Here is a 19,956-nt window from a genome sequence, read left to right on the forward strand (position 1 = left end):
ACCAGGCTCCCTTTGTCAGGCATTAAACTGTGACTGACAAGGTTGAGCTGTTCCCGATGAGACGGGATACCGAACACCTGACTGGTGTTAGTTGGCACTAAAAGGGGAACCATAGGCTCGAATGGTAGTGCACAGGCACTGGCTCCCTGCGCTGGACTAAATTGTTACCAACAGGGCCTGAGTCACAAAGTATTTATGCACCTAACTCACGGAGACTGGTAAATGAGGAATGCAGGAGAAAGGAAACCAGAGGATTGCTATCATGTTTCAGAATCCCTTTAATGCTAATATGATAGGATTACATAGGAACAGACAGAATGCAGAGTAGAAAATACATTGCTAGGTTTTCCAGGATTACAACAAATGAACTGCTCCCAGATGATGCATTTCCCATCAGATGTTCTTCTTTCTTTGGTGCCGCTGTAGAGTTTGACAATCAAATCCTGTTTGCAGCCATTTTCAGTTAATTGTGTTATCCCAGCCCCAGTCTAATTAGACAAAGCACAATATCAGGAGAGGACTAAGTTCTTTCTCTGTTATACATCTTCTGTAGCAGTGTTGAGACTGGAAACAAATGGTACATATTTATGGAAAGGCTAGAAAACATAGGCCCTAATTCTCATTGACACTTACGTCCCAGGATGTTGGTTTGTAAAGAGCCTTCGAGTGAGTGTAAATATCATTTGTATGAACTCACAGGCCCCTGCTGCATTGACACTGTCAGAGAGGCCGAAAGGGGCCATGATGGAGCTGAGATTCGGGCCGTCAGATAGCTAGAGTAAAGGAGAGAGTATGGCGGTATTAGAGGAAACTGTGCTAAAGTGTCCCCTGGCAAACAGAAATCTGGTGCAGGTTTCCTGCAGTGCTGAGAACTCACAGCTCCCTTGGGAGTTGTGGGCACTCAGCATTTCCCAAAGCCATTGTCCATGAGCTCAGCCGTGAATCGGTATCTTGCTTTTCGTTTGTTGGTTGTTCCTTGTTCCATGGCTATTCCTCCTCAGCGAAACATGGATACAGGTTTGTGGGGCCGCAGGGATAGGGGTGGGGGTAGCAGCAGGGGTAGGGGTAGGGGCAGGGGTAGCAGCACTTGAATGGCTTTTTCCAGGAGCATGGCGGCCAGTGTCCATAATCGCCTCCGTAACCGCTTGAGTCCCCATAACCCCACGGTTTACAGAACCAAGGTTTACAAATCTTTTGGTGCGGTTTACAGCACCAAGGTTTGCAAATCTTTTTTTGGTGGTGGAACAACATCTCCATGCGTTGGAAGTAAACCTGAAACACACAGAAAGGAAAAGAGTCACCATAATGCCTTAGAGCCAGTGGAATAAACGGGTCAAAGCTCAGTTCCCATTGAAATGGGGGCCACGTGGAAAGAGAGAGCGCGTGGTACTTTGGCTTCTAAAGCTTGTGAGTCAGCAATACTTGACCATGTATGTATGGAAAATATTCTTCGTCAGTACAAAACGTTAAGGACCAGAGCCCGAGCCAGCGGAAATCGCCACTGTTCAATGGAGATGAATGGTGCTAAGCTAACTTACACCAGCTGGGGATCTGCACCTATCGTTGCTAGCAGAGCACATAAGAACAGAGAAATTGCCGTACTGGTTCAGAGCAGAGATCCATCTAATGTAGCAATCTGCCTGAGCTGCTGTTGAGTACGACCTGCTGCAGAATACATTGGAAGAACACAGACTTGGTCTACTGAGTAATTAACTCAAGGTGGGGGTTGTTTCTAACACCACGAAGTTAAAAGTGGTTTATGAGCTTTTTCAAAGCTGCCTAAGGGATTTGAATGCCTATTTCTTAGTGAAAATAAACAGAATTTGTGTCCCAAATGCCTATGTACCTCCGCAAAAAATTGCCACCTTCACTTGTATACCATGAATCCACCAATGCCTGCAACTTAATAATCACATTTTTTAGTGAAACACCGCAAACATAGACAATAATCGGAGTCTATGTGCAAGATTAAGCCCACAGTTTAAATGATCACTAACGCGACATCTGGATAGCTATGGAGAGGTTCAGTTAAATCGCACTTACCCAGCTCACTGAGGAGGAGACGTCAAGAGAAGCGGTTAAAGAACCCTGAGTCGCGAGCTCTTTTATACTGGTTCTTAGATGGCCTGGAGAATCTGAGACACCCTTTTTGCTTGAGGTCTTAATTAGAAAAAATATTTTGCTGCAGACGTCACTCCTTCAATATTTATAATTGGTTTCTTCAGTCTTCAGGATTATTGAGTTATGTACCTCACGTGGATTGCATGCATCTTGAAAGTTTTATGGAACCAATTTGTTCCTGATATCAATCTGGTGAACCCATCAGAGTCACTGCAGGAATGACCTGGCTATTAAGAACGGTATCTGTTGCACAATCTGTTATCGTGCAGAGGATTCCAGTTTGGTCTGATAAAAGCTACACTGATATGTGTTGGTATGTAGTGGGGGCCCAGGGCAGTCTTCCTGATGGAATTTCCTAGGAGGAACAGAGCATTTAGGCTGTATGGCTTGAAATTTCCGTAGGTCAGAAGGACAGTGTAAGGCCTCTGAACCACTTTAGTCACACATGCTTTCAAAAGAGATCTTAACAGGGACCTGAGATTTGCACAGGCGTTTGTGCTGACTCTCCGCTTAGGGATGGGTTTCGCTTTATGTTGATTAGAAATTCAGTTCATAATCGAACTTCAGTTGTGGCACCAGTGCGGTGGGATCAGGGCGATCCCCATGGCAGAAGCTCACTGTGCTTCCTCTTGCAGGGCTGCTCTTGGTTTGAGGTGAGGGTTGGAGGTGGGTGAAAACAAGTTATGTTTGATAAAGCCTTTGAGATAAACCTTTTACGTTTCTGGCATCCGTAACACAATCTCCATCCAAGAACAGCCAACACAATTCTTGTCTTGCATGAAAAAGCAGCAGATAAAGCCTCAGGGAAAAGACAGGAAAGATGGAGATGTGTCTTTCTTGGCTAAGGCTATGGGCTTAGACTAGATTAATTGAAAATCTCATCAGCCTTAGGGCATGTTGCAAGACCTTGAGCTTGCAGCATGCTTGTCTACTATGACGAGAATGATTTTTCGAGCGTACCAGAGTCTCTATGGGATGTTTCCTGTAACCAGGCAAGGGTGAGAAGCCTTGTTGTGATTCAAAGGCTCTGAACACCTTCGAAGATTATGGGGCTATGCTGATCTTTGCTGGTCAGTCTCCTGCTCTGAGGAATTTGTATAATGAAAGGAAATGCAAAGCTTCAAATTCTGAAGGGAAAATCACAATCTGAATAGTGGACTGACAGGAATGATCTAGAATATTAATTCCTTGTAAAGTGACTCTGTTACTCAATACAAGGGTGTTTTCCTGCTACAAACTATTATTAGTATCATAATACAATATTTTAGACATCAAAAGCCTTAATGAGTGTTTGCGAAGAGGTTTGATATCCAGAGTGCCAAGGAAGTGGAACATCCATAATGAGTGATATCATCCCTGTTTTATACGTGGATAAACAAAGGCACATTGAGAATAAGGTTTTACAGGAAGTAAGCTGCAGAGACTGAAGTAGACACATTAGTCTTAACATGTGCCACATACTTCCCATTGATCCTGAACCCTGTCAGACCCTTCACTTTGTTGGATTCTAGACAAATCACTAACAAGAGAGTAATTCATAGAGAGACTCATTCATGGGTTCTTTTGTTTGTTTTGTTTTGACAAGTTTCTAAAGGAATCATCTCCTGGTTCCTCTGCACAGCAGTGACCGTACGTGTCTCCTCACAAACTTTGATATTTGAGTTCTAAAAAGAAGTTTTTGATCCTACACCACCAAATATGTAATTGACATACTATGATCAACTATGTAATTGACATACTTACCATTCCTTTGGTGAATTATTGTCGCCATGGATTAGGAAGGCCAAGTTAAAGTGGAACAATACAGTATATAGGTGAGCTTTGTTTTTGCTTTGGTCAGAAAAAGAATCATCTAGACGCTTGCCAAACATAACAAGGAAATGACTGAGTCTCTCTAACAATGACAGTCATGTAAATTGCATGTTAAGAAGCCCAAATCACGAAATGTTATTAAGAAGACACTTTACTAACGTTGTCTTGCAATGCAGGCTAATAGTGCTCAACCCAGAGAGTAACATGTGGCACGAATTGTCAGGACATTTGGGTTTTACTTCTTTCTCTTCAGCTGACTTATTTTGTGATCTCCAACTCAATTTCCCCCTGTTTATCTGCATATCAAATGAGGATAACAACACTCCCACAGTATGTTCTGAGGCTTGCTCAAAACTCAGGCTCTAAAAGCACTTCACAAACACTCATTAAAGTTTTATATATGCAAAGTGTTGCATGATTATAATAATTTGTTATTCTTGGAAGATGCCCATCTTTTGAGTAATAGATTTTCTTTAAAACATATATTTCTATCTCTCTCCTGTTTACACCTTAATCAGGTCATGATTTCTAGCCTCAGAATTTGTAGCTATTTGATTTTCCTTGAATAGCAGTGATATATTTCTCTTTTGTATAAAATTGCATTTTAAAGGTTATGCATCAGATCCTCAGCTGGTGTAAATTTGTCCGACTGTGACTTTCATGACCCCTGCAATCCGAAGCGCTGTTTGGGATGTCTATAACTGAGTAAGTATTATTGCTGGAACACTTTCTGCAAGAGAGGGATCTGGAAGCATGTCCTTTGGCTGGTCAGAGCCTGAATTGGTGTAATATCATCCCATATCAATCTCCTGCCTTTTCTCCCTCTCTTTTGTGTTTCTCGTGGGCTACATCATCTGCATTTTCTCAGGAGACCTCAGTTCTCGTAGGTGCTCATGGATGAAGATGTGAGTGCTGAGGTTGCAACTCCAAGCCCTTAGAAAACACTGTACCACCAGCATTCAACACAAACAGTGAGCAGCAATTCAATAAGCAGAAATGTATAGTTCTGTTTTGATGATCACCCTGATAAGGGGAGGTCTATTGAGAGATGATTTTCTTATCCCGATAAGGTGAAACTCACCCCAAGGCAGAACAAAAGTCTATGCAAACTTATGTCTGAGAAGACCTATTTTGAAAGTGAAAGTTGTTCATAGGCCTTGTATTGCCCCTCTGCCAGGGGTGAAGGCTCCCTGATTCTAAAGAACTGCAGTGGTATATGCCACAATGTCCCTAACCAATACCCGCCTGTATTTAAAGGACTGGACTGGATTCCTATACCAGTTGCACTGATCTAGCTCAATTTCCTTCAGATTCATTCCCGTTGTAACTCCAGTGAAGTCAAGAAAATAACAGGAATGTAGATCTCCCATGAAAATTTTCATATCAAAGACTTCTGCAGGGTGTATCATATGGTTGTTGTTCCATATGAGATTGGCAATAGATTAATATTGATAAGGAAAACCATTAGATCAGTGGAAAGACTGATGTGCGCAACAAAATTTGTTTGGTAACTAAGCAGGATCTCATACACAAAGGGTGTCTCAGATCCTCCCGGAGGTCTGTTAGACAGTATAAAAGCTCTTGTGAGCCCAGGTTTTTCTAACCACTTCTCTCGACTTACTCTCCTTGGCGACTGGGTAAGTCTGAGTTGAATCAATCTCTCGATACAATTGACGTGTCATGTTAGTGATCGCTGTCATTTAGGACTGAATGTTGTACATTGATTCTGATTCTTAGCAATGCTAAGGAGTTTTCCCCTAATTTTGTTGTTGAGGTTCTTAAGTTGCCGGCATTGGTGAATTGATGCTTGGGAAGGTGAGGGTGAGAACTGCAGAGCAGACATTTGTCTGATCCCCAGTTCCTATTACTCTGAATTGAAAATAGGGAACTGGAACCTCCCCAGTGGCGTGGAATAACCTCATAGCCCAGCTTTAAGTGAGGGTTTTGGGGAAGAAACTACTCTAGCATAAAGCAGGGGTGGCCAACCTGTGTCTCCGGAGCACCATGTGGCTCTTCAGAGGTTAATATGTGGCTCCTTGCATCAGCGCTGACTCCAAGGCTGGAGCTCCAGAAGCTAACTTTCCAATACGCTGTGGGGTGCTCACTGCTCAACCCCTTGCTCTGCCCCAGGTCCTGCCACCACTCCATCCCTACCCCCAAGGCTCCTGCCCCTTCCCCCGAGCTTGCCATGCCCTCGCTCCTCCCCCCTCCCCACCAGAGCCTCCTGCACACTGCGAAACAGCTGATTGTGGTAGGCGGGAAGCATGGGGAGGAAGGGGGAGGCGCTGATTGGCGGGGCTGCCGGTGAGCTGGAGGCGCTGGAGGCTGGAGAGGGGTAGTGGATGTGGGGGCTGCTGATGTATGACTGTGGCTCTTTGGCAAAGTTCATTGGTAAATTCTGGCTCCTTCTCAGGTTCAGGTTGGCCACCCGTGCCATAAAGGATCATTTCCGTGTTTGTCAAGTTTATTCGGAAGCAGCTAATTCTCAACACTCTTTGAGACAGGAGCCTGGATTAAACAGACCACCGGTCTGACCAAGTCTGACAATTCCTCTCTTCTGATGTGTGCAAGGAGCAATTTTAGAGGCAGATCTTAGGTTGGTGTAAGTCAGCATGTCTCCAATGAAGTTAGTGTAACGAAGCTGATTTAACCCTGCTCAGGATCAGGCCCTTAGCATTTGGTATTGGGTACAGAGTATTTTCCATTCATTCGTTAGCAGAAATAGCTGACTCACAAGCTCTAGAAGCCAAAGTGCTACCCTGTGGTTGTGCAGAGACGTGGTTTGCACCCTGAGCGGAAATCCTCACAAGGAAAGTAACCTTAGGAAGTTTAGCTTAGGTTCTGCCGACGTTTGTAGAGACATTTTGTAAAAGCAATAAAAATCCCTTCCATGCATGATAGCCATACATCATATCGCATGTTTACTTACTCCAGTCAGTGTTTTTAAAACCAAGGGATTGAGAAGGGTTCAAAGTGGCTGGTTAGGAGGGTGTCTAACATGGAGTAAAAGGACTAAAAAAGAGGAGGAAACAGGGGGCAAAATATAGCCAGGAATTGAGGGGCTAGGTAACAATGTCCCTGCTCAGTCTCTCTCTTTCTCTCCATGGCTGCAGGTGGAACAGTAACTGAGCACTGATCCCTTCGTTCCACTGGCCACCGCGTGTTCTGTTGACTCTTTTCCCTGCTGTGCGTTTCAGGTTTACCTCCAAAGCAGGAAGATGTATTTCCACCCCCAACAGATCCGTCATCCTGGCTGCTGCAACCCTTGCTGTGGCAGGGGCTGGAAGCCATGGTGTTACCGCAGGCAACACAGGTGGTGTTATGGCTGCTGCTCCCCTTACCCTTGCCAGTGTCGCCAGAGATACCAGTATGGACACACTTGTTTTGCTGAGGAGGAACAGCCACGGAACCAGAGGCGAGCAGGCAACGCAAAGCAAGATCTGGACTCACGGCTGAGCTTATGGGCAATGGCTTTCAGAACTGCTGAGCACCCCCGACTCCCCTGGGAGCTGTGGGTGCTCAGCACCTCAGGCTCTCTGCCCTGTAGCTGCATTTCCCAGGTTGCACTTTGCGACTGTTTCCTCGAATGCCTCCCTTCCTCTTGGCTTCTTCTTAACGATCTGTAGGCCTGAATCTCAGTTCCACAAAGGCTCCTTTAGGCAGCTCTGGGATGGGACGCATAACATCTACACTCACTGGAAGGCTCCTTCAGAGCGGCCTGAAGGGGTCTGTGACAGGTTTCAATCGGTCCACCAAGACCCAAAGGGGCGATGGAGAGCTATGGTCCCATGGGCAGGCCTCAATCACACCTTTCGGGCGCTGGGGAATTAGCGGAGAAAGTGTGCCGGCACGAGTCTGCAGCGCGTCCCTCAGGCCGGGGAGCGTCGGCACGAGTCCACAGCGCGCCCCTCAGGCCGGGGAGCGTCGGTGCGAGTCCGTAGCGCGCCCCTCAGGCAGGGAGCGTCGGCGCGAGTCCGTAGCGCGCCCCTCAGGCAGGGAGCGTCGGCGCGAGTCCGTAGCGCGCCCCTCAGGCCGGGGAGCGTCGGCGCAAGTCCGTAGCGCGCCCCTCAGGCCGGGGAGCGTTGGTGCGAGTCTGTAGCATGCCCCTCAGGCCGGGGAGCATCGGCGCGAGTCCGTAGCGCGCCCCTCAGGCTGGGGAGCGCCGGCGCGAGTCCGTAGCGTGCCCCTCAGGCCGGGGAGCGTCGGCGCGAGTCTGTAGCGTGCCCCTCAGGCTGGGGAGCGTTGGCGCGAGTCTGCAGCGTGCCCCTCAGGCCGGGAGCGTCGGCGCGAGTCCGTAGCGCGCCCCTCAGGCAGGGAGCGTCGGCGCGAGTCCGTAGCGCGCCCCTCAGGCCGGGGAGCGTCGGCGCGAGTCCGTAGCGCGCCCCTCAGGCCGGGGAGCGTTGGTGCGAGTCTGTAGCATGCCCCTCAGGCCGGGGAGCATCGGCGCGAGTCCGTAGCGCGCCCCTCAGGCTGGGGAGCGCCGGCGCGAGTCCGTAGCGTGCCCCTCAGGCCGGGGAGCGTCGGCGCGAGTCTGTAGCGTGCCCCTCAGGCTGGGGAGCGTTGGCGCGAGTCTGCAGCGTGCCCCTCAGGCCGGGAGCGTCGGCACGAGTCCGTAGCGCGCCCCTCAGGCCGGGGAGCGTCAGTTCGGGTTTGTAGCATGCGATTCTGCTACCCAAGGTAGGTTGGCCGGGGGAGGGGAACGCAGGCCCACCCAACTCCACTGCGTTCCAGCCCAGGGCCCTGACAGTGGTGGGAGGCGAAGGTCCCGTTGCTGGGTCAGCGGGGGGCCATCCATGCCACGCTGACCAAATACACCCACCACACGGTGCAGTTCTGCCCCTGGGCTACATCCTACCCGGTCTCTGAAGCGGGCCTCTCTGGTCCCTCCAGCTCGTAAGGCAGAGAAATAGGGTGACCGGATGTCCTGTTTTTATAGCGACAGTCCCGATTTTTGGGTTTTTTTCTTATATAGGCTCCTATTACCCTCCACCCCCGTCCCGATTTTTCACACTTGCTGTCTGGTCACCCTACAGAGAAACCACCACAGCACTGGAGTGAGCATTAGCAGGGGCTTTCCCCAGCGGGAAAGAGGTGAGGCCGTGCCTGGCCATGAGGGGAGGCTAGAGAGGAGTGGACTCTGTTGCAGGAGGTAAGAACAGTGGTGTCAGAGCTATCAGGACATTAGTTCTCCATGAGTGCTGTGATCTGAAGATGAAATTGCCATTGGTAGATTGTGCAAGGCTTTATTCCTCAGGAGGCCAGGCTGTAAATGTGCTAGTCACCCTTGTATCTCGAAGGAGAGTGAGAAGCTAGTGCGTTTCCTGGGCAATCCAAGCACAATGGTGTGTGCCATACCCTTGAGCAGCGGTAGACTGAGACGGACTTATTTCACTTTGTTTGGCAGGGATATAAACTTTCCTGCCTCAGGGCATTAGCCAATAATGGAGATTAGGTCTGAGTAATTAATAGAAATGAGTCAGAAACTTCTCCTATGGGCAGGTTATCCCACAACTGCCTTCTGCAGAGTTTCTTGAGCCTTCCTCTGAAGCAGCTGTTGCTGGTCACTGGCAGAGGCATGACACTGGCTTAGATGAGTCATTGACAGGATCAAAATGGAAAGTCTCATGTTTCCGTTTTTCAAAGAATGTTTCCATGTGACGGGTCCCATATTAGAGGGCAAAGGTATATTTTCTATAAAGGAAATGCATGGCCGGAGAGCTGTAAGTCATCACACCAGCAAGACATGAGGGGGTTTCCATGGCGGGGTAACAGAGTCAGAAAGGCTGGGAGTCTGGAAATTGTGAGTTTTAATCCCAGTTTTGCCAGGGCCTCACTGTGTGAACTCGAGCAAATCACTTCCCACATCTGTGAGGAAATCCCTGGATGCCTCTGTGCCTCAGTTTCTCCAGCTGTGGAATGTGAACAAAAGCAGATAGGTGTGTCGCAGAGGACGTCTGAGGAATAATGAATCAAAGAACATCTAAATGAAAATGTGTTCATGTATTCTTCCCCACACCCTTTATGGAAGTTAAATGCACAGTATTAGATCAGGCTAGAACTATGAACTTGCTCGCCTCGCTCACATTTTGTGACACGGCTGATTTTATCCAAGCTCTGAGCCTTTCTGGGGAATTGGATGTCGATCACTGGTATGTCACAGCACACGCTCACACATGAGTGTCCAATAAAAAAAACATCTCCTGCTTCAAAACAGCAGCCCAGGGTGTATAAAGAAAATGGGGTGATTTAGGTTTCCCTAATCTGAATGTTTATCAACGACTGTTTTTCTTTTCCAAACTGGTGTGAGATGCACAACTGAAAAAGCTCCATGTGCATTGTTAAAACCAAGGCCACACCCCTTTAAGGTTTCTGATTTCTTACGCTTGAATCTGAAGCCCAGGGAATTAAAAATGATGAGAGGTGAGAGTACCTTGTGGGGAGGACACCAGGTTGCTCGCTAAGCTCAGGGCATGGGAGGGAATGGGAGGAACCGGTTAAGCTCTGGCATTGCCCATCTGGATCACACCAGGCTCCCTTTGTCAGGCATTAAACTGTGACTGACAAGGTTGAGCTGTTCCCGATGAGACGGGATACCGAACACCTGACTGGTGTTAGTTGGCACTAAAAGGGGAACCATAGGCTCGAATGGTAGTGCACAGGCACTGGCTCCCTGCGCTGGACTAAATTGTTACCAACAGGGCCTGAGTCACAAAGTATTTATGCACCTAACTCACGGAGACTGGTAAATGAGGAATGCAGGAGAAAGGAAACCAGAGGATTGCTATCATGTTTCAGAATCCCTTTAATGCTAATATGATAGGATTACATAGGAACAGACAGAATGCAGAGTAGAAAATACATTGCTAGGTTTTCCAGGATTACAACAAATGAACTGCTCCCAGGTGATGCATTTCCCATCAGATGTTCTTCTTTCTTTGGTGCCGCTGTAGAGTTTGACAATCAAATCCTGTTTGCAGCCATTTTCAGTTAATTGTGTTATCCCAGCCCCAGCCTGATTAGACAAAGCACAATATCAGGAGAGGACTAAGTTCTTTCTCTGTTGTACATCTTCTGTAGCAGTGTTGAAACTGGAAACAAATGGTACATATTTATGGAAAGGCTAGAAAACATAGGCCCTAATTCTCATTGACACTTACGTCCCAGGATGTTGGTTTGTAAAGAGCCTTCGAGTGAGTGTAAATATCATTTGTATGAACTCACAGGCCCAGGCTGCATTGACACTGTCAGAGAGGCCGAAAGGGGCCATGATGGAGCTGAGATTCGGGCCGTCAGATAGCTAGAGTAAAGGAGAGAGTATGGCGGTATTAGAGGAAACTGTGCTAAAGTGTCCCCTGGCAAATAGAAATCTGGTGCAGGTTTCCTGCGGTGCTGAGAACTCACAGCTCCCTTGGGAGTTGTGGGCACTCAGCATTTCCCAAAGCCATTGTCCATGAGCTCAGCCGTGAATCGGTATCTTGCTTTTCGTTTGTTGGTTGTTCCTTGTTCCATGGCTATTCCTCCTCAGCGAAACATGGATACAGGTTTGTGGGGCCGCAGGGATAGGGGTGGGGGTAGCAGCAGGGGTAGGGGTAGGGGCAGGGGTAGCAGCACTTGAATGGCTTTTTCCAGGAGCATGGCGGCCAGTGTCCATAATCGCCTCCGTAACCGCTTGAGTCCCCATAACCCCACGGTTTACAGAACCAAGGTTTACAAATCTTTTGGTGCGGTTTACAGCACCAAGGTTTGCAAATCTTTTTTTGGTGGTGGAACAACATCTCCATGCGTTGGAAGTAAACCTGAAACACACAGAAAGGAAAAGAGTCACCATAATGCCTTAGAGCCAGTGGAATAAACGGGTCAAAGCTCAGTTCCCATTGAAATGGGGGCCACGTGGAAAGAGAGAGCGCGTGGTACTTTGGCTTCTAAAGCTTGTGAGTCAGCAATACTTGACCATGTATGTATGGAAAATATTCTTCGTCAGTACAAAACGTTAAGGACCAGAGCCCGAGCCAGCGGAAATCGCCACTGTTCAATGGAGATGAATGGTGCTAAGCTAACTTACACCAGCTGGGGATCTGCACCTATCGTTGCTAGCAGAGCACATAAGAACAGAGAAATTGCCGTACTGGTTCAGAGCAGAGATCCATCTAATGTAGCAATCTGCCTGAGCTGCTGTTGAGTACGACCTGCTGCAGAATACATTGGAAGAACACAGACTTGGTCTACTGAGTAATTAACTCAAGGTGGGGGTTGTTTCTAACACCACGAAGTTAAAAGTGGTTTATGAGCTTTTTCAAAGCTGCCTAAGGGATTTGAATGCCTATTTCTTAGTGAAAATAAACAGAATTTGTGTCCCAAATGCCTATGTACCTCCGCAAAAAATTGCCACCTTCACTTGTATACCATGAATCCACCAATGCCTGCAACTTAATAATCACATTTTTTAGTGAAACACCGCAAACATAGACAATAATCGGAGTCTATGTGCAAGATTAAGCCCACAGTTTAAATGATCACTAACGCGACATCTGGATAGCTATGGAGAGGTTCAGTTAAATCGCACTTACCCAGCTCACTGAGGAGGAGACGTCAAGAGAAGCGGTTAAAGAACCCTGAGTCGCGAGCTCTTTTATACTGGTTCTTAGATGGCCTGGAGAATCTGAGACACCCTTTTTGCTTGAGGTCTTAATTAGAAAAAATATTTTGCTGCAGACGTCACTCCTTCAATATTTATAATTGGTTTCTTCAGTCTTCAGGATTATTGAGTTATGTACCTCACGTGGATTGCATGCATCTTGAAAGTTTTATGGAACCAATTTGTTCCTGATATCAATCTGGTGAACCCATCAGAGTCACTGCAGGAATGACCCGGCTATTAAGAACGGTATCTGTTGCACAATCTGTTATCATGCAGAGGATTCCAGTTTGGTCTGATAAAAGCTACACTGATATGTGTTGGTATGTAGTGGGGGCCCAGGACAGTCTTCCTGATGGAATTTCCTAGGAGGAACAGAGCATTTAGGCTGTATGGCTTGAAATTTCCGTAGGTCAGAAGGACAGTGTAAGGCCTCTGAACAACTTTAGTCACACATGCTTTCAAAAGAGATCTTAACAGGGACCTGAGATTTGCACAGGCGTTTGTGCTGACTCTCCGCTTAGGGATGGGTTTCGCTTTATGTTGATTAGAAATTCAGTTCATAATCGAACTTCAGTTGTGGCACCAGTGCGGTGGGATCAGGGCGATCCCCATGGCAGAAGCTCACTGTGCTTCCTCTTGCAGGGCTGCTCTTGGTTTGAGGTGAGGGTTGGAGGTGGGTGAAAACAAGTTATGTTTGATAAAGCCTTTGAGATAAACCTTTTACGTTTCTGGCATCCGTAACACAATCTCCATCCAAGAACAGCCAACACAATTCTTGTCTTGCATGAAAAAGCAGCAGATAAAGCCTCAGGGAAAAGACAGGAAAGATGGAGATGTGTCTTTCTTGGCTAAGGCTATGGGCTTAGACTAGATTAATTGAAAATCTCATCAGCCTTAGGGCATGTTGCAAGACCTTGAGCTTGCAGCATGCTTGTCTACTATGACGAGAATGATTTTTCGAGCGTACCAGAGTCTCTATGGGATGTTTCCTGTAACCAGGCAAGGGTGAGAAGCCTTGTTGTGATTCAAAGGCTCTGAACACCTTCGAAGATTATGGGGCTATGCTGATCTTTGCTGGTCAGTCTCCTGCTCTGAGGAATTTGTATAATGAAAGGAAATGCAAAGCTTCAAATTCTGAAGGGAAAATCACAATCTGAATAGTGGACTGACAGGAATGATCTAGAATATTAATTCCTTGTAAAGTGACTCTGTTACTCAATACAAGGGTGTTTTCCTGCTACAAACTATTATTAGTATCATAATACAATATTTTAGACATCAAAAGCCTTAATGAGTGTTTGCGAAGAGGTTTGATATCCAGAGTGCCAAGGAAGTGGAACATCCATAATGAGTGATATCATCCCTGTTTTATACGTGGATAAACAAAGGCACATTGAGAATAAGGTTTTACAGGAAGTAAGCTGCAGAGACTGAAGTAGACACATTAGTCTTAACATGTGCCACATACTTCCCATTGATCCTGAACCCTGTCAGACCCTTCACTTTGTTGGATTCTAAACAAATCACTAACAAGAGAGTAATTCATAGAGAGACTCATTCATGGGTTCTTTTGTTTGTTTTGTTTTGACAAGTTTCTAAAGGAATCATCTCCTGGTTCCTCTGCACAGCAGTGACCGTACGTGTCTCCTCACAAACTTTGATATTTGAGTTCTAAAAAGAAGTTTTTGATCCTACACCACCAAATATGTAATTGACATACTATGATCAACTATGTAATTGACATACTTACCATTCCTTTGGTGAATTATTGTCGCCATGGATTAGGAAGGCCAAGTTAAAGTGGAACAATACAGTATATAGGTGAGCTTTGTTTTTGCTTTGGTCAGAAAAAGAATCATCTAGACGCTTGCCAAACATAACAAGGAAATGACTGAGTCTCTCTAACAATGACAGTCATGTAAATTGCATGTTAAGAAGCCCAAATCACGAAATGTTATTAAGAAGACACTTTACTAACGTTGTCTTGCAATGCAGGCTAATAGTGCTCAACCCAGAGAGTAACATGTGGCACGAATTGTCAGGACATTTGGGTTTTACTTCTTTCTCTTCAGCTGACTTATTTTGTGATCTCCAACTCAATTTCCCCCTGTTTATCTGCATATCAAATGAGGATAACAACACTCCCACAGTATGTTCTGAGGCTTGCTCAAAACTCAGGCTCTAAAAGCACTTCACAAACACTCATTAAAGTTTTATATATGCAAAGTGTTGCATGATTATAATCATTTGTTATTCTTGGAAGATGCCCATCTTTTGAGTAATAGATTTTCTTTAAAACATATATTTCTATCTCTCTCCTGTTTACACCTTAATCAGGTCATGATTTCTAGCCTCAGAATTTGTAGCTATTTGATTTTCCTTGAATAGCAGTGATATATTTCTCTTTTGTATAAAATTGCATTTTAAAGGTTATGCATCAGATCCTCAGCTGGTGTAAATTTGTCCGACTGTGACTTTCATGACCCCTGCAATCCGAAGCGCTGTTTGGGATGTCTATAACTGAGTAAGTATTATTGCTGGAACACTTTCTGCAAGAGAGGGATCTGGAAGCATGTCCTTTGGCTGGTCAGAGCCTGAATTGGTGTAATATCATCCCATATCAGTCTCCTGCCTTTTCTCCCTCTCTTTTGTGTTTCTCGTGGGCTACATCATCTGCATTTTCTCAGGAGACCTCAGTTCTCGTAGGTGCTCATGGATGAAGATGTGAGTGCTGAGGTTGCAACTCCAAGCCCTTAGAAAACACTGTACCACCAGCATTCAACACAAACAGTGAGCAGCAATTCAATAAGCAGAAATGTATAGTTCTGTTTTGATGATCACCCTGATAAGGGGAGGTCTATTGAGAGATGATTTTCTTATCCCGATAAGGTGAAACTCACCCCAAGGCAGAACAAAAGTCTATGCAAACTTATGTCTGAGAAGACCTATTTTGAAAGTGAAAGTTGTTCATAGGCCTTGTATTGCCCCTCTGCCAGGGGTGAAGGCTCCCTGATTCTAAAGAACTGCAGTGGTATATGCCACAATGTCCCTAACCAATACCCGCATGTATTTAAAGGACTGGACTGGATTCCTATACCAGTTGCACTGATCTAGCTCAATTTCCTTCAGATTCATTCCCGTTGTAACTCCAGTGAAGTCAAGAAAATAACAGGAATGTAGATCTCCCATGAAAATTTTCATATCAAAGACTTCTGCAGGGTGTATCATATGGTTGTTGTTCCATATGAGATTGGCAATAGATTAATATTGATAAGGAAAACCATTAGATCAGTGGAAAGACTGATGTGCGCAACAAAATTTGTTTGGTAACTAAGCAGGATCTCATACACAAAGGGTGTCTCAGATCCTCCCGGAGGTCTGTTAGACAGTATAAAAGCTCTTGTGAGCCCAGGTTTTTCTAACCACTTCTCTCGACTTACTCTCCTTGGCGACTGGGTAAGTCTGAGTTGAATCAATCTCTCGATACAATTGACGTGTCATGTTAGTGATCGCTGTCATTTAGGACTGAATGTTGTACATTGATTCTGATTCTTAGCAATGCTAAGGAGTTTTCCCCTAATTTTGTTGTTGAGGTTCTTAAGTTGCCGGCATTGGTGAATTGATGCTTGGGAAGGTGAGGGTGAGAACTGCAGAGCAGACATTTGTCTGATCCCCAGTTCCTATTACTCTGAATTGAAAATAGGGAACTGGAACCTCCCCAGTGGCGTGGAATAACCTCATAGCCCAGCTTTAAGTGAGGGTTTTGGGGAAGAAACTACTCTAGCATAAAGCAGGGGTGGCCAACCTGTGTCTCCGGAGCACCATGTGGCTCTTCAGAGGTTAATATGTGGCTCCTTGCATCAGCGCTGACTCCAAGGCTGGAGCTCCAGAAGCTAACTTTCCAATACGCTGTGGGGTGCTCACTGCTCAACCCCTTGCTCTGCCCCAGGTCCTGCCACCACTCCATCCCTACCCCCAAGGCTCCTGCCCCTTCCCCCGAGCTTGCCATGCCCTCGCTCCTCCCCCCTCCCCACCAGAGCCTCCTGCACACTGCGAAACAGCTGATTGTGGTAGGCGGGAAGCATGGGGAGGAAGGGGGAGGCGCTGATTGGCGGGGCTGCCGGTGAGCTGGAGGCGCTGGAGGCTGGAGAGGGGTAGTGGATGTGGGGGCTGCTGATGTATGACTGTGGCTCTTTGGCAAAGTTCATTGGTAAATTCTGGCTCCTTCTCAGGTTCAGGTTGGCCACCCGTGCCATAAAGGATCATTTCCGTGTTTGTCAAGTTTATTCGGAAGCAGCTAATTCTCAACACTCTTTGAGACAGGAGCCTGGATTAAACAGACCACCGGTCTGACCAAGTCTGACAATTCCTCTCTTCTGATGTGTGCAAGGAGCAATTTTAGAGGCAGATCTTAGGTTGGTGTAAGTCAGCATGTCTCCAATGAAGTTAGTGTAACGAAGCTGATTTAACCCTGCTCAGGATCAGGCCCTTAGCATTTGGTATTGGGTACAGAGTATTTTCCATTCATTCGTTAGCAGAAATAGCTGACTCACAAGCTCTAGAAGCCAAAGTGCTACCCTGTGGTTGTGCAGAGACGTGGTTTGCACCCTGAGCGGAAATCCTCACAAGGAAAGTAACCTTAGGAAGTTTAGCTTAGGTTCTGCCGACGTTTGTAGAGACATTTTGTAAAAGCAATAAAAATCCCTTCCATGCATGATAGCCATACATCATATCGCATGTTTACTTACTCCAGTCAGTGTTTTTAAAACCAAGGGATTGAGAAGGGTTCAAAGTGGCTGGTTAGGAGGGTGTCTAACATGGAGTAAAAGGACTAAAAAAGAGGAGGAAACAGGGGGCAAAATATAGCCAGGAATTGAGGGGCTAGGTAACAATGTCCCTGCTCAGTCTCTCTCTTTCTCTCCATGGCTGCAGGTGGAACAGTAACTGAGCACTGATCCCTTCGTTCCACTGGCCACCGCGTGTTCTGTTGACTCTTTTCCCTGCTGTGCGTTTCAGGTTTACCTCCAAAGCAGGAAGATGTATTTCCACCCCCAACAGATCCGTCATCCTGGCTGCTGCAACCCTTGCTGTGGCAGGGGCTGGAAGCCATGGTGTTACCGCAGGCAACACAGGTGGTGTTATGGCTGCTGCTCCCCTTACCCTTGCCAGTGTCGCCAGAGATACCAGTATGGACACACTTGTTTTGCTGAGGAGGAACAGCCACGGAACCAGAGGCGAGCAGGCAACGCAAAGCAAGATCTGGACTCACGGCTGAGCTTATGGGCAATGGCTTTCAGAACTGCTGAGCACCCCCGACTCCCCTGGGAGCTGTGGGTGCTCAGCACCTCAGGCTCTCTGCCCTGTAGCTGCATTTCCCAGGTTGCACTTTGCGACTGTTTCCTCGAATGCCTCCCTTCCTCTTGGCTTCTTCTTAACGATCTGTAGGCCTGAATCTCAGTTCCACAAAGGCTCCTTTAGGCAGCTCTGGGATGGGACGCATAACATCTACACTCACTGGAAGGCTCCTTCAGAGCGGCCTGAAGGGGTCTGTGACAGGTTTCAATCGGTCCACCAAGCCCCAAAGGGGCGATGGAGAGCTATGGTCCCATGGGCAGGCCTCAATCACACCTTTCGGGCGCTGGGGAATTAGCGGAGAAAGTGTGCAGGCACGAGTCCGCAGCGCGCCCCTCAGGCCGGGGAGCGTCGGCACGAGTCCGCAGCGCGCCCCTCAGGCCGGGGAGCGTCGGCACGAGTCCGTAGCGCGCCCCTCAGGCCGGGGAGCGTCGGCGCGAGTCCGTAGCGCGCCCCTCAGGCCGGGGAGCGTCGGCGCGAGTCCGTAGCGCGGCCCTCAGGCCGGGGAGCGTTGGTGCGAGTCTGTAGCATGCCCCTCAGGCCGGGGAGCATCGGCGCGAGTCCGTAGCGCGCCCCTCAGGCCGGGGAGCGTTGGTGCGAGTCCGTAGCGCGCCCCTCAGGCTGGGGAGCGCCGGCGCGAGTCCGTAGCGTGCCCCTCAGGCCGGGGAGCGTCGGCGCGAGTCTGTAGCGTGCCCCTCAGGCTGGGGAGCGTTGGCGCGAGTCTGCAGCGTGCCCCTCAGGCCGGGAGCGTCGGCACGAGTCTGTAGCGCGCCCCTCAGGCCGGGGAGCGTCAGTTCGGGTTTGTAGCATGCGATTCTGCTACCCAAGGTAGGTTGGCCGGGGGAGGGGAACGCAGGCCCACCCAACTGCACTGCGTTCCAGCCCAGGGCCCTGACAGTGGTGGGAGGCGAAGGTCCCGTTGCTGGGTCAGCGGGGGGCCATCCATGCCACGCTGACCAAATACACCCACCACACGGTGCAGTTCTGCCCCTGGGCTACATCCTACCCGGTCTCTGAAGCGGGCCTCTCTGGTCCCTCCAGCTCGTAAGGCAGAGAAATAGGGTGACCGGATGTCCTGTTTTTATAGCGACAGTCCCGATTTTTGGGTTTTTTTCTTATATAGGCTCCTATTACCCTCCACCCCCGTCCCGATTTTTCACACTTGCTGTCTGGTCACCCTACAGAGAAACCACCACAGCACTGGAGTGAGCATTAGCAGGGGCTTTCCCCAGCGGGAAAGAGGTGAGGCCGTGCCTGGCCATGAGGGGAGGCTAGAGAGGAGTGGACTCTGTTGCAGGAGGTAAGAACAGTGGTGTCAGAGCTATCAGGACATTAGTTCTCCATGAGTGCTGTGATCTGAAGATGAAATTGCCATTGGTAGATTGTGCAAGGCTTTATTCCTCAGGAGGCCAGGCTGTAAATGTGCTAGTCACCCTTGTATCTCGAAGGAGAGTGAGAAGCTAGTGCGTTTCCTGGGCAATCCAAGCACAATGGTGTGTGCCATACCCTTGAGCAGCGGTAGACTGAGACGGACTTATTTCACTTTGTTTGGCAGGGATATAAACTTTCCTGCCTCAGGGCATTAGCCAATAATGGAGATTAGGTCTGAGTAATTAATAGAAATGAGTCAGAAACTTCTCCTATGGGCAGGTTATCCCACAACTGCCTTCTGCAGAGTTTCTTGAGCCTTCCTCTGAAGCAGCTGTTGCTGGTCACTGGCAGAGGCATGACACTGGCTTAGATGAGTCATTGACAGGATCAAAATGGAAAGTCTCATGTTTCCGTTTTTCAAAGAATGTTTCCATGTGACGGGTCCCATATTAGAGGGCAAAGGTATATTTTCTATAAAGGAAATGCATGGCCGGAGAGCTGTAAGTCATCACACCAGCAAGACATGAGGGGGTTTCCATGGCGGGGTAACAGAGTCAGAAAGGCTGGGAGTCTGGAAATTGTGAGTTTTAATCCCAGTTTTGCCAGGGCCTCACTGTGTGAACTCGAGCAAATCACTTCCCACATCTGTGAGGAAATCCCTG

The 19,956-nt window shown here is 47.7% G+C and overlaps 1 long non-coding RNA gene across 1 annotated transcript; it reads right to left on the bottom strand.

The window, feature by feature from the left end:
- Positions 1–260: 260 nt before the first annotated feature.
- Positions 261–2,681, bottom strand: LOC125626002 (uncharacterized). Its single transcript, XR_007353678.2, has 2 exons — positions 2,044–2,681; positions 261–1,272 (listed from the first exon to the last, which is right to left on the bottom strand). It is a non-coding gene; the product is annotated as an uncharacterized LOC125626002 (long non-coding RNA).
- Positions 2,682–19,956: the final 17,275 nt, after the last annotated feature.

The sequence above is a fragment of the Caretta caretta genome, chromosome 24 (genome assembly GCF_965140235.1).
Source record: "Caretta caretta isolate rCarCar2 chromosome 24, rCarCar1.hap1, whole genome shotgun sequence".
NCBI classification, from domain to species: Eukaryota; Metazoa; Chordata; order Testudines; family Cheloniidae; genus Caretta; species Caretta caretta.